Source organism: Medicago sativa, chromosome 8 (genome assembly GCF_051527215.1).
Source record: "Medicago sativa cultivar Bolivia chromosome 8, Bolivia_mono, whole genome shotgun sequence".
Taxonomy (NCBI): Eukaryota; Viridiplantae; Streptophyta; class Magnoliopsida; order Fabales; family Fabaceae; genus Medicago; species Medicago sativa.
Genome location: NC_140756.1, coordinates 33502684 through 33518410, shown reverse-complemented (window position 1 = coordinate 33518410; position 15727 = coordinate 33502684). Strand labels below are relative to the sequence as shown.

The 15727-nt window shown below is 31.9% G+C and overlaps 2 long non-coding RNA genes across 2 annotated transcripts; one reads left to right on the top strand and one right to left on the bottom strand.

Moving 5' to 3' along the window:
- Positions 1-6467: 6467 nt before the first annotated feature.
- LOC146898607 (uncharacterized) lies at positions 6468-7941 on the bottom strand. Its single transcript, XR_015021819.1, has 2 exons — positions 7520-7941; positions 6468-6982 (listed from the first exon to the last, which is right to left on the bottom strand). It is a non-coding gene; the product is annotated as an uncharacterized LOC146898607 (long non-coding RNA).
- Positions 7942-9332: 1391 nt separating this feature from the next.
- On the top strand, positions 9333-13559 carry LOC146898606 (uncharacterized). The gene is made up of 4 exons (XR_015022209.1): positions 9333-10182; positions 11972-12021; positions 12607-12707; positions 13483-13559. It is a non-coding gene; the product is annotated as an uncharacterized LOC146898606 (long non-coding RNA).
- Positions 13560-15727: the final 2168 nt, after the last annotated feature.

Below are 15727 nucleotides of genomic sequence, written 5' to 3'. Positions count from 1 at the left end.
TGTCGTAGATCCGATCATAATCATGTTCAATGTTTTGTTTGCTTCCGCTATTGATTCATAATTGATGAACATGTTTTATGAAATCTGTTTATTAAGACCTAAATTTCCAACAAGTGGTATCAGAGCCACTTCATGTTTGATCTATTGAGTTTTTACGTTACTTAAATTCTTCGATGAATTTACTTTGTTATATTTGTTATCGATTCCAATTTAGATATATTGTCATGCGTAATTGTGATCGATGGTGGCTATGTGTATATGTCTATTGACGCATATATATGTTCCCAATTATTTCCTTTTTTCTTCCATTGGTGCCTGTTTGTGAATTGCATAATCCATGTGACTTGGATTCCTATGAACTGAATTCCAATTAATGATACCGGCATTTTTTTTATATTGTGAATCAGTGTTAAGAAAATCAAATTTTTTATTTTTTTTTTATACGATAGCATCATGTTGTTGCTGTTTTTTATTTAACGGATGGTTATAATCTTAATTGTTTTGTGAATCCGTAAGTTTTTTTATTTTTCACCATAATGACTCAGAATTGAGTCAAAATTATGTTTAAGTTAATCCTGTTTTGTCTCTCAATTTTTTAACAAATTCATTTATAATTGGGATTGTTCTCTTGAATTGTGGATCGGTTGTTATATATATATAACCTTTTTTTATTTTGATCCATTTTCGTTGAGTTTAAAATATATATTTTTTAAGCTGGATCATGAATGAGTGTTCATAAAAGTAGCAGCGCATATATATATATATTTTCAAAAGGAAGGGATTGTTAATTTTGAAGCCGTTATGTTTCGGGGCATCGTTTCCGTTCTATGTAATTTGTTAATTTGATGGGATTTATTTTCATGATTATGATCTCATGTAATCTGGCAGTTCTTTGTTTAAGGATTTTTTTTTTTTATTTGGTCTTCTTTAAAATCCACATGTTTACATGAATGCCATGGTTATAAATCTCCGAAGAGAATCATCATCTTATCTGGCTAAGCAATTAAATATCATCATCTTCCCATTTTCGGGATCTTATTATTTCATTTGATTTCTATTTGAAATTAAAATTGATTCACAATTTCTTTTGTATTCAAAGTTTATTTTGAGATATTAGGCAATTCTTGATATATATTTGGTCATCATATATCATTTGTAGAAATTTGGTTACTTTCGAATAGTGTTTAATAACACATTTCAATATATATTTTGAACTAATTTGGTAGTACAAAAAGTAAGTATTGAATTCTTTAATTTTGGGAAATAATAATTCTAGTTTTGTTTGTTTGTTTATAAACATGTAAAGTTTGTTGCCTTTATTTAGGAAATATTTATGCTAGAGTTATGTTTTATTTTGTTTAAAGAATCATTCAGTTTATATTTGTGAATCAATTATAGCATGAATATTTTTGGAATATATAAGATTCAATTTTCTTTTGGTTTGAAATTGAATATTTTTCTTATAGCATGATTATGATGTTATAGTTTATTGTTATTAAGTTTTCTTCAATAATATTTTGTCTTATCATGCATTTTGAATATATTTCATGTTATGTTTGTTGTTGCTTTTATGCGATATATGTAAATGTATTGTCATACACACATTGATGTGATTTGTGACTTGCATCTTCTTTCAAATTCATGAGTTTTTTTTTTCTTCACACTTAAGTATTGTCATACACACATTGATGTGATTTGTGACTTTCATCTTCTTTCAAATTTGTGAATTTGTCTTCACACTTAAGGGTTGTTGAGTGACCCTATGGTTACTTAGCAACATAATGGACTAATTCGGCCTACATTATGTCGGTAGTGCCTTGTAAATTTAAGACACTTCCCATTTGCCTTGTAAAATTAAGACCATTCTCATTTAAATTCATTTATTGAATTGTCTAGTAATTTTGGTTGAGTTGGTTGAAACAACAAGTTGCAAAAGTAACCTCTGTTGCGTAGATTTGATTCAGTTGGAATTACAAAAGATGTAGTATGTAATTGTTCATGCGAGCTGTTTTAGTCGGCCAAAAGGAAGGCACAGTTTGGCCGGATAATTACATACCTGCGATGGTAAATATGCGGTATTTATTAAGTTTTTCCATGTGGATAATGAGGATGTCAAAAGACACCCATTATCTGACAGGACTTCTTAAGTTTTATCCATGTGGATAATGAGGATGTCAAAAGGCACCCATTATCTGACAGGACTTATTACCATATTTGATCATTGCATTGAGATTACCGTTTGCAGTTAATTCTTAGCAGTCAAAAGATTGTGTTTTAATGGTGCTTTGGTATCTTGTTTTTTGGTCTTTTAATTTACAACTTGTGATGATAAATATGTGGCAATTCTTAAATTTTTCATGTGGGTAATGAGGATGTCAAAAGGCACCCATTATCTGACAAGACTTCTTAAGTTTTTCCATGTGGGTAATGAGGATGTCAAAAGGCACCCATTATCTGACAGGACTTATTATCATATTTGATCATTGCATTGAGATTACCGTTTGCAATTAATTCTTAGCAATCAAAAGATTGTGTTTTAATGGTGCGCTTGGTATCTTGTTTTTGTCTTTTAATTTACAAATAAGAATCAATTGTGCATGTCTTACAATTAATTAATTTTGACATGTCTACTAATGTTGTGTGAATGTAAACTCATTCAAGTATTTAAGAGTTTACATCTACACTTGTGATGGTAAACACACGACAATTATAAGAATTTATTCTTTGTTAAAGTAAATTGTCATTGTTTGATCATTGCTGTAAAATACCACTAGCAATTGATATCATTGTTTAAAGACTTGATATTGATGGTGCACTAGGTATTTTGGTGAGTGCTTTTACTACTCTTGTTCTCTTTAAACTAATATAGTTTATGTATCTGTTAATTTGAGTTAAATTTTAACTCTTAAAAGTTCCTTTAGGAATTAAAGAATAATATTAATATTGTTCTTGGATCTAGACCTTAGATAAGGGTGGTGAAACTCACATTCTCTCACAAATTCAGCACCTAATGTGAGAATCAAGTTTGACAAGTGAGTATACACCAAATCTCTTAGGTCACATGAGATCATAAAGCTAAAATGTCGTATGTATTAGAGGTGTTATTTAAGATGACAAAATTTTTGTCATATTTACTTTGCTTAAACTAAGGTGCTTTTGAAGCAATACAGATAAAAACAAGCTCTCATTGGAGAGTGAGTATTCTATTAAGATTATTAGGCAAAGAAAATATTATGAGCACATTATGTAGATATTTAATCTTGCTGAGACACTATAATTTCGACTATCAGGCAACTTGTTCGAAAATTCAGAATTTAGTATTCTATTTGCACAATTAAGTTTATAACTGTTATAGTTAGAAATGATCTTTTGAAAGATCAATTCATAAAGTGTGCAAATAAGGAAAAGTTGAAGCAAGAGAAAATAAAATAGTGCTCATTCGGAAAATACCTCAAAATATAAGGACAAATAAAGAAAGGTAGTCTTGACTGACTTATGTCCAATGATGTTGAAAGATATATCAATTTTGAATGGACAAAGTTGCTCAAGATTGCTTTATTCATTTTTTGAACCAATTTTAGATTGTCATTACTAGCTTTTTTGTATTTGGTGAATCATCATTTGCTTATTTTTTTTTTTTTTGTTTCTTTCTTCTGTTTCTCTTTGAATAAGTCATGATATTTTGAGTTCTATTTTCAAATGATGATTCAATGTGTCTTTTAAGTTCAATTATTAGAGTCAATTCAGTTATGACTTGTGACATTATATATTGTTTAAGGTTTTGAATATTATAAGTTTTTCGTCCCACAAATTAAGAAAATTTTGAGACATAAATTGTTAAGTTTTCTTGAGGATATTGAGTTTGGGGGAGAGATATGGTAATAGAACAAAATTAAATGAGGAAGAATTAGTTCTAAATTAATTCATATAGTTACTATTATTATTATAGTGTATTTGGATCCTCATGAGGACATTATTGTTCTTCCTCTCAATCAAGTTAAGAAACTATTTCATATAGATCAAACTCAACACCCTCAAGAACTAGGGATTCTAGTGTTATTAAGAATTGACTGAAAAGAGAAATTCTATTTAGTTTAATTGAATGACTCTATTAGGACAGTCATGATACTAGTTTGCTTACTATAATTTTGGAGCTGCACAAGATGGATTTCAATATAGTGTTTCTTAATGGTGACATTAATGATGCAATATGGTGCAACTGAATCAAACTTTTGTGTCAATTGATACAAAACATATGGTTTGCAAAGTCATGAAATCCACTTATAAGTTAAGAAATTTGTCTCTTTAGTGTTACCACAAATTCTCATAAAGTAATTGTCTCATTTGGTTTTGAGATAACATTATGGAGAACTGTGGTTTTATTAAGCTCAGTGGGAGTAAATTTATAGTTCAAGTTTAATGTGTCAATTATATTTTGTTTAGTCAACATTGATATATTAGTTATGTGAAACCAAGAATATCTCTAATGAAAGTTTAGCGATGAAAGATCTTGGGGACACTTCTTTTGTATTAAGTTTTAGATACTTAGAGATTACTCTCAAAGTATCCTTCAGATGTCACAAAAGGTTTATATCAATAAAGTTGAAAATAAATTGACATAATAAATTGTAGGTGACAATCACCGAGAGAGACTTTTCAGTCTCAAATATTGTCCATTAGGAGGTTTATGAATTCAGAAATTTAAGTATTTTCCTAAGCTTTTTATGTATGATCTTATTATACGCATTTGGAAAATATATAATAAGATTGTTTGGCAGATACTTGAGCAATTCAAAGTTCGAATTGTTGAAAAGCAACCTTAAGGATTATTAAAGAGAACAAGAGAGCTTATGCTCACATCAGAGATCTGACAATTTGGAGATCATTTTTTGTGTCAGACTCTGACTTTTGGATGTCAGTATATGACATACATCCTAACTCAAGAAATGACTGTAAGTATTTATGTCACTTGGTTGCATATCGTTAAAGGCATCGAAAGACCACTCAAGTTATATAGTGACATAATTCAGTCGTATAGTTATTTGATAACAAAGTTTATAAGGTTCATTACCTTATAGATTATTGTTGTTGAATGATAGAACAAGTAGAGACAAACTTTATGCTAGCTGATCCGCTATTCAAAGACATGACACATAAGGTCTTTCATATGGTTGTTGTCATTAAGGATGTCTTGGATTAGTGGGAGTCTCTTTTACTTTATGTTCTATACTTTTGTTTTGGTATTGATACAGACTTTATGCTATGATTTTCTGCAGAATTAAAGTTCATGAGGTTATGTTTATTATAACCATTACTGTATCATTTTGTGCAAATATTAAATTTGCAAACTTCAGTTTGATCTCACTAAAGTTTTCAGTTGGATCAGTTGGAAATAGGCATGATTTAGAGATCACATTACATGAAATTTCCATGCCACTCATCCATATCAATCTATGTCATCAAGTGCATTGATATGGTGGTCGTCGGGGTTCCGTTACGTTATATGTCAGTGACGACAGCCGCGGTGGTCCCATTATTAATGTATGAGGTGGACCAGATTGTAAGGTTGAAATCTAAAGATAAATAGCATTCGGATGCGCGCCTAAAGTATTCTGATATAATTATTAAGATATGTAGCCCAAGTGGGAGATTGTTGGAATATTTTATTATTTAATTATATTCCAATATCATTATGTGGGCAAATATCGTAATAATAATTATATTAGCTATTTATCAATTTTGAGCCTTAATTGGTTAGTGATCAAATTAAGTAATAAGGCTATTAGATTTCTAATTGGATAATTAATTAAATATTTAATTAGTTGATATGGACTCAATGAGTGGATGTCCGGATGGCCCATTAACGGAATAATGGGAAACCCTAATGGCCATCCAATATAAAAGAGGCTATGATCCCCAATACACCGTACACGGCGAACTCTCTCTTCTCCCCATCTGAAGAGAACTTGAGGCATAAAGGTACCGGTTGAGGAAGAACCAAATCAGCCGCCGCTAACCGTGTTGATGTTAATGTTTGTTTCAGATCACCTTCTCTTTGGTTATCATTCTTGATGAGAGGACAGCTATGAAAGCTTTATCCAGGTATTCCTAATACCCTAATTTTTGATATCCTTGATAAATCAAACATGTCGTAGATCCGATCATAATCATGTTCAATGTTTTGTTTGCTTCCGCTATTGATTCATAATTGATGAACATGTTTTATGAAATCTGTTTATTAAGACCTAAATTTCCAACACTTAAGGCCATGGGTTTATGGGTCCTCTTACTTATAAGGTGTTCAACCTTTACTCTTTTATCCGATGTGGGACATATAACTCACACTTGCACACAACAACACTCCCCCTCAAGTGTGAGTCCATCTATTCATCATGCTCCCCCTTCAAGCGGAAGCTTTTACTTGCTCTTATTTATAAGGTGTTCAATCGTTACTCTTTTATCCGATGTGGAACATATAACTCACACTTGCACACAACAACAGTTACTACATCTAAAGGTAGATTCCATTACATGTGTACACCAACTTTCTAGAATCATATTCTAACCTTATCATAAGGGTTTAAAGCCTACCTAACATGAACAATTGATATTTTTTGTTTTTGTTTTAAACTAATAACAAAAAAAAGGTTTAACAATAACGATTCTTGTTAACTTGTAGCTGCCATACAATACATGCCAACAACGTTGGACGACGAAAACAGGAAAAGTAAAACTAAATTACGACCACCATCTCTAATTTCACATGAGCCATTAGTTTTAGGCATAGAAGATTCTAAACACAAGGGAATGTTTAGATCGAAATCTCGTTCGAATTTTCCAGTACCATTGCCTTTTCATCTTCTTCTTGGTTGCCACTAGCTAAGGCGACGGCAGGCGGCAAACAAGACTGTCACTGAAGAAGAAATAGTTACATACTGATAATGGTGGCGGGCTGGGTAGTTGCAGGTGGCGGTGTGGCTGTCTAAACAATTAAAATAGAGTTAGATTTACTTCAAGAATACATTATATATACAAAGTATACAATTGAATTAATAAGCTTATTGAAAACCACTTAAAAATACTCAAAAGTTTGATTTGTGGTAAGTGAATTGTTCTGTAAAATAAATATAAGAACATTTGCATAAATAAAATAAGTAATGGAAATATATTATAAGAGGGTAAGAACATAATAATTTCGATTGAGAAATTGATGTTTCATCAAATGAAAGTTCAAATTTGATTTAGATCTAATTTATATAGTGATAGCTAATGATAAAAATAATTAGGATTGGTAAGCAAAGAGACAAATTTAATCTTTTATCACAAATAAAATATTTTTATTCGGTATGAGTAAGAATATATAGATCTATGAATAAAAATATTTTTATACATCATGAATAATAAAAATGTATATTGTTCATAGCTTAAAAGATCTAATACTAAGGAAGAAATAAGAAATAAATATGAATATGTATTATAAAAAAATGAATATAAATCAAAATAACAATTGATTCCATACCTTTGGTACTTCATTGATTTGATTTCATCTTTGGGATTTTTTTTAATAATAACATCACCGTCTTCATCCCTTCCTTCATAGTCTTCCAATTTTATAAAAATCGCACAAGGTTGACTTCTCATATCAGTCAGATAAAATCAAACACATACTAGATCTGATCAATTGACCAGATCTAGAATGTTTGATGTTTAGTTCTTCCCTCGTAAAGTTAACTATGATTAATAAGATATAAATCGTATAACTTAATAACCTAGTTGTTATCTTGTCAGCGAAATTCCACAAGTACAAATTCACGAACGCGGTGAAGTTTTGCAAACAGTCCTAAAGTATATGTAATTACTAAGATCGTAAGAAAGTATAAATAAATGGTATGAAAAAGGAAAAAGAAACAAGGAAATGAGGAGAATAGACAAGAGACGGAAAGGAGAAGATGAATTGGTGATGTTGGAGAAAAGAAATGGAGTGGTAGCTTATTTATAGACAGATTAACAACTAGGGTTAGGGACAACCGAATCGGGCCTAGAAAAATTGGGCCTAGACTATTATAAAATCATAAAATCTTGTAAAAAAAAAGTTCCTTTAAGGATTTGAACCCCTTTACATTGAGCGATGTACGCTTAAGTAACTAATGTATGTGTGCGTATATATATTGACGGTGATAAAAACACAAGAGGGGGGCGGGGGGTTGAATTGTGTTGGCTTTTTGTGGGTGTTTTTCTGAGTGTTTAAAAGCTGTTCAAAATCTGATGAGTACAAATTCTGATAGTGTCTGAGTGCAGCGAAAGTAAGAACCCAAAGATAAAGACAGAGAGAGGGAGAAAGAGATAGAAAAGCAGACACAAGCAATTTTATAATGGTTCCTCCCACGACACAGGAGTAGTCCAATCCCCTTGCACTTCCAAGAGATTTCACTATAATCACTCTGATTACAATTGCTTAAGGAATCTTCCAAGAACTTCTCAATGTTCAAGCACCCTTGAAAGAGACTTCTTTGCTCAAGGTCACTACCAAGAGACTTCCCATGCTCAAGGACAACTCCAAGAGATTTCCTTTTCTCAAGCACACATGCAAGATACTTCTTTTGCTCAAAGGGCACCCCGAAGAGACTTTTGGCACGCTCCTAGAGACTTATATTACGCAAACACAACTGAATGAGATTTCTTGTGCTCAATCACGGCATATTGAGATTTTGATGCTCAAGGTTTCACCAAGAGACTTATATGCTCAAGCTTAACAAGCAAGAGACATATATTTGTTTACAGCAAATATAAACAAACTTGTTCCTACACCGGATTTAACAATTTTGGTGTAGACTAAACAATATGAACAAACTCTTTACAACTAATAGGATTTCTAAGATTACACAAGTTAAAATGAAAATTCTAAGTGTATATGCGCTATTTGATTTGGGAGAGTAATGACACAATTAAAAATAGCAGAGTATTGTTGATATTTTTCATGGTCTTCAACTCCTTATATAGCCAAAATTCTCTCTCCAATTTTGTGAAGCCTTGTTTTTGATTCCTTCGTCAAAGGTTTGAGAGTCGAAGGAAGAATTAAATGAGAGGGTCGAGACTTGTAGATAAGCCTGAAAATCAAATGGTTTTTGCTTGAATATAAGCAAGACAGAGTATATGGAACATTTTAACAAGAGATGAAAGTTGGAGATATTATATCATACCACAAGTTATACAGTTTAAATATTTTAATTCTATAATACAAAATGACTGAGAAATAGAAAAAGATGTAAACCATCGAAGCCAAGTTGGGTGGTTGAAATAGAGGAGTGTCTCAGGTGTTTTATGTGACACTACTACAATTTTGACCTTTAATAGCACCACTTTAATAGCGTTTTCTGAAAAATGCTATTAAAAATGCAAAACACGGACCTACAATAGCGTTCTGTGTCGAGTGCTATTATAGGCTGTCACAAAAGAGGGTTGCATAGCGCTTCTTAGAAAACACTATTATTGTGAATCCCTTAGTTAGCGCTTTCTTGGAAACGCTATTGATCAACTACCCTTTGTTAGCGCTTTAACAAAGGCTTGTAAGCCATTATTCTGAAATAATAATAATAATAAATAAATAAATAACAGAGACACACACGTTCCTGTCTTCACTTCTCTCCCTCAAGCTCCATACAACTCTCTTCTTCCCACATCAGAAATCGCTAATCTCTTCTTCTCTCTTCTCAAACAAAACAACAACCAATCGATTCTCCAAACACGTTCAACAATTCTATCTTCTTCTCTTCACTCTTTTGATGTCTCTAACTAAGCTCTCTTCCACTTTCCTCTTCAAACCCAGTCACTTTCAGATCTGACTCACTCTATGCCTGAGGGAGACTAGATTGATGCAAGCGGAGAGATTAGTGGGAGGTTCAAAGCAATAAGCATCATTGGAAAAGAGCCTGAGATCCAATTCCTTGAGGTGGGGCCCAACAACATGAACCATGTATTAACCGAATAGGTACAAAACTTATCAGCGACGTGAGATTGAGTAGAAGAGATACACATCTTCTGAATTCCGCAGGGTTTTCCAAAAGTGATGATACTGTTTACAAAAACTGATAAGGTTTTGAAGAGTTCGAAACTGTCATCGTTGCGTTGGAAGGAGTCGTCGGAGACGTCGAGAACAGAGAGATGTTGCGCCTTTTGGAAGAGGTAAGCCAATTGATTCACCAATTTCATCTTCCTTATTTGATTGCTTGTTGTAGGGTTTCAAATTGGGGATTAGATTAGATTTCAGAATTTATTCACGTTTGGAAAATTGTTGTGTGCATATGGGTTTCGGAATTGGGAAAATTGTAAGTAACATTGGTTTGGTATCCATTATAGTCAATAGCTCTCAAATATGTGATAATGTCATAGGGGTTTTATCAGTGAAATCATGTATTTAAGCAATCTTTTTTGTTATTTATTTTGATGTATATCTGCTGTTTGTTCAAAAGTCTCAATGAATCTCAAACCTATAAGAGGGAAAATAGAGATATATTGGTCAAATAATGAAATAATGCATTGTTTTTTGTTTTTATTTTGATGTATATAAAGTGTTTGTTTAAATGTCTGAATGAGTCTCACTCACATTTTTTCTTTTTGATATAGTTTGTTTGTTATATTTCCATGTTTTTGATATATAGGGCCAAATGATTCTGTTGATGTGGGATTGTCATGTGTGATTTTTGTTAGGGTATAACATGTGTTCTTACTAAACTTTGTTGAATGAGACAGAAGAGACTCGACACACTTTTCTCATGTAACTTACGGTATCCAAAATATTTACTTTTGAATGAATGCTGCAAGAACCGGATGCTTCCTTTATAATTATACATGAGCTGAGAAATTCATCTTACTAAATATTTCACAAGATTCATTTATATGCCCTATGAGGTGGCCGCAAGTTTTTTTACATAAAAATGTAGTTAACTAAGTTTGTTATCAACTAAGAAACATTCAGGGGAATTGTATGAATTTGAAGGAATCTACAATATGAAGAAATGACCTTTGAAGTGGCGTTTAGATCCTCCAAAATACCAAATTTGTCTCAAATTAAGTTAGGATCATTTATTTAATTTCTTTGAAGTTGTTTACTAAGTAGATTAAAGAGATTAGTGGTAGGAGATTCATCCCCACTATACTAGTTACTACAAGAGATTTATTCATGAGCAAATATTGAGCATTAAGGAGACAATTATAATATATTATAGGCCAAATACATTTTTAGTCCTTTAAGTTTGACAAAAATAACGGGTTAGTCCTTTAGTTTTTTAAGTTTCAAATAGGTCCTTTAAATTGTTAATTTAATACACCGTTACCATTTTAAGGACCTATTTGAAACTTAAAAACTTGAAAAACTTCAAATAGGTGAATGTTTGAAAGATGGCTCCCATCCTTGACTTGGATTTTATAGGTGTGAATACCTAAATTTGACTTTGACTTTCTCATAAGCATAACAGTAGTATACCTATATCAATTGATTACGTGTACATGTAAGAATATACTATACTCAAATGATGAAAAATTGCTAAAATGTTTGCCCTGTTTTGGTCTCATAAAGAGTGCCTATTGTCTTCTTAAAAATGGCTTCATGGGTGTGTGTTAGCATGTGCTTGGTTAGAGTGAAAATGGGTAAGTGGAACATCACAAGATTGAATATTTTTGTATTTTTGTAGTTGCATTCTAATTTTTTAATTGCCATCAACCTAGAAAAGTTTTAGTATATGAAGTACGGACACAAACATGGACACCGAACATGTCAACAAGGGTAAATATTTGAAAATAAAATGATTTGATTGAATGTGATCTCAGTTGAAAATGTGGCTGTTTCTGACACAATGTTTATTTTTCAAGTTCATGACACTGATTAATTCCTATATTTGAAATTTTGACATGTTGGGTTCTGTTATTGCTTAAATGCCTAAATCTGAACATGATATGCTGTCCCCTTTCATAGCTAGGTGACAGACTACAGATTTAAATCCTTTGATTATTGAAAAGTCTGAGGTATACTTCTATGCTATATTTCTTTGATTTTTATTGTATTGCTTTGATTTCGAATCTTCATTATAATGCTCACATTTCTTTGCAATTTATCATAGTATCTGCTAATATATATGATACTACTACATAGTGTAATATTTGACAAGCACCATGTAGTATACGATAATATCAGTTGACCATAACTAACATTCAGATACTAACATAAAGGTGTATATTAACCTAGGAAAGTTGTAGCAATGAGTCGAGTTGAGTTGAACTTGGTTTAGCTCGGCTCGACTCGACAATGTGCTGCTTAACTTATATTATTCAGGACCTGACCTGATTTTATTGACTTATTTAAGTGTATCTACGGACATAAGCACTTGTGCAGTGCTTGAATTATTTCTAATAAGTTTAATAACACTGAAATGTGGCACTAGATACCGGTTTTCAGGATTGCATTTCATTCGTGTGCTTTCATGTTTGTTACCATTGATTGATACTCAAGCTTATATATTTTTCCATTTGCATTCTTCTTTTTGTCCCAGATTTGAGTGTATGTTGCTTGTGGTTATAGGGGAATAATGTGTATTGTTTCATCATTTACAGAGCAGCAAATTGGTCACAAAAAAGATAACCTTGAATCGATTCACTGGTTGATGTTCGACTTATCCCACCCTACCGCGCTTTTGGTGAATGTATTTTTAAAGGTATACATTCTTAATTCTCTTTCTAACCGAATCGCATTTCGTTTTCATATTGGTACGTGATAATTCACATTTCACACATGAATTTCACTGAAAAGTGAGTACCAGAGAACCATACAATCACCAACAAACAATGTAAAAATTTAGACTAATTTATCTGGCCCACCAATTTAATGTACTGCAGTACACTTGGTAGTGGATAGGTGTGTTAGAGGCAGAATGTGTTGTCCGTATTTATAGAATTACTTACCTCACAATGTTAGATAACCTTCCGATGTGGGACTTGCTATTTTTCTATGTTAGATAAAACACATGTGCTAGCTGCCTATATTACTATAAAACATCACCTGTACGAATTCTTTGAAATTTATCACCACTAGGCCTAATGGCCTTATGTCTCTTTGATTTTATATACTTGTTCCTTGTTCCTTCATGGCCAACTATATAAGTGAGTTTCTTTTTATTTTTCATCATTTTCGTTTTTAATGTAATTTGAAATAGTTGTTATGCTTGGATGTTAAAAATTAAGTTAAATTTCACAAGATTAGGCTGTTGGAATTTTTGTATTGGAACTGGATAGTTTGACAGGTTAATAGACAAACAATGAATTACATAATGTCTGGATGTATTGTATTGTATTATATTGTTTATCAACTGAGATTCTTTTGATTTTAAGTGGATTCTATATGCACTTTAGTATCCTTTGAGTTATTTTAAACTGTTGGCTATGCTGGAAATAGAATGATACTTGATTAATTTTTCATTCCATACAACACAGGAGAATATGCTCGAGGTAGATCTATTGAGTAATTTGGATCGCTTGTCACGAGTCCTCTCAATGTTTGGTGTTTTTTTTGTGGTTGTGGCTGCTTTTCATATATATATATATATATATATATATATATATATATGTATGTATTGTGCACGAACTTTCCATTTTTATGCAAGTGTACATTAGATGTCATTTAGGATTGATTAATATTTATGACATTTGTAATTAAGTTTATGATCAACAAATTACTAGTGTTTATTTCTATCAATGGATTAATGGATTACTAGTGTTTCTAATCAGTATCTTGTTGTATTGTCTGATCAGCATTTTATTATAATGCTTTTGGCTGTAGATTTCATTTAAATAATTAAAATAAAAATAGGGACTTTTATTAGCGCTTCATGTAAAACGCTAAGAAACATCAGTTAAATATAGCACAAAAATAAGGCTATATTAGCGCTTTTCTGAAAGCGCTATTGAAAACGTTGCTATGTTATAGCGCTTTCCGTAAAACGCTAAGAAACAACAGTTAAAAATAGCACAAAAATGAGGCTTTATTATCGCTTTTTTGAAAGCGCTATTGAAACGTTGCTATTTAATAGCGCTTAGAAAGCGCTATTATAGGATTCTAACCTTTAATAGCGGGGGCTTTCTTAGCGCTTCACAAGCGCTATTAAACGCTAAAATGAGTGCTATTAAAGGGGGTATTTTGTAGTAGTGTGATGTGAAGGTACCACATAAGTTGAAGGGAAAATTTTATCGGACAATGGTAAGACCGATGATTTTGTGTGGGATAGAGTATTGTTTGGTGAAGAACCAACACAAACATAAAGTAAGCGTAACAAAAATGAGGATGTTGTGTTGGATGTGTGGTAAGACTATATATGATAGAATTATAAAGGTTTAAATATGTTTTTGGTCCCTATAAATATGTCAACTTTTCGTTTTAGTCCCTCTAAAATTTTCCTTCAACTTTTAGTCCCTATAAAATTTTCAATCTTCACTTTTGGTCCCTCTTTTAAATTAAACTCATATGTAGAATTCATATTGTTTAATAAAATTTTTCAGAAAAATTCAAAATATTATAAGAATCACTCCAAAAAAATTCAGAATTTTTTAACAAAACATGAATTTAATATGAATTTTTATATTTTTTACGGTTAAAAATTCATATTTAATTAGTGTTTTGTTAAAAAATTCTAATTTTTTTATGAATTTTTTTTAGAATATTTTACACATTTCTGCACAATTTCATTAAAAAATACAAAAATTAAATTAAAAATAGGGACCAAATGTAGTGATTGAAAATTTTATAGGGACTAAAAGTTGAAGGAAAATTTTAGAGGGACTAAAACGAAAAGTTGACATATTTATAGGGACCAAAAACATATTTAACCCTATTATAAATTACGACATTAGAAAGAGTTGAGGTAGCGCCTATGGTAGAAAACAAGTAAAAACTAGACTTAGGTGGTTTGAGCATGTAGAGGGAAGACCTATGTATTATGTAGTTAGGAGTCTCGCACATTAATGCAAATTAACAGGGTTTCTATTTGCTCATACTCCCAAACAAACGATATCCACCTCCAAAGGAGTCTTCAATTTCCCCCATTCTTGCCAACCTCCCAAATCTCCCCCACCCTAGACTCCTTATTATAAATTGAAAAAAGTCTTGGAAATTGTACATAAATGGTGTATCATCCACCGAAATATCCTTCCAAAAAGTAGTGTTAAAACCATTTCCAATTTTCATGACCACCCCTTCGTTAAAACAATATGCTCTAACCACATTTTCCACCACCTTGACGCATACCAAGGCCAATTATCATCTCCCCACTCCACCAACTTGCATATATATCCTCTCCCCTCATACTTTTCTTGCAACACCTTTTTCCACAACGGGTTATCAAATTGGATCAATCTCCACCTTTACTTTGTTAAAAGGCTCAAGTTGACCACCCTCGTATCTTTTACTCCTAGTCCTCCTTGGTTTTAAGGTTGGCACACTTTCCTCCAACTAACCGAACAAATCTTATACCCCACCCCCGAAAGAAACTGTCTTTATATCTCTACAATCCTCTCCAACGCTTTCGTCGCCATTTTTAAAAATGAAAGATAGAAAATAGGGACTGAATTCAACACCAAATTAAGGAGAACGATCCTCCCCCTAGGCCTACACATTTATTCCTTCCAAAATTTAATCCCATCCGCAATTGTTCCAGCAACGTTTCTCTAGTAGACTACTTTCTAG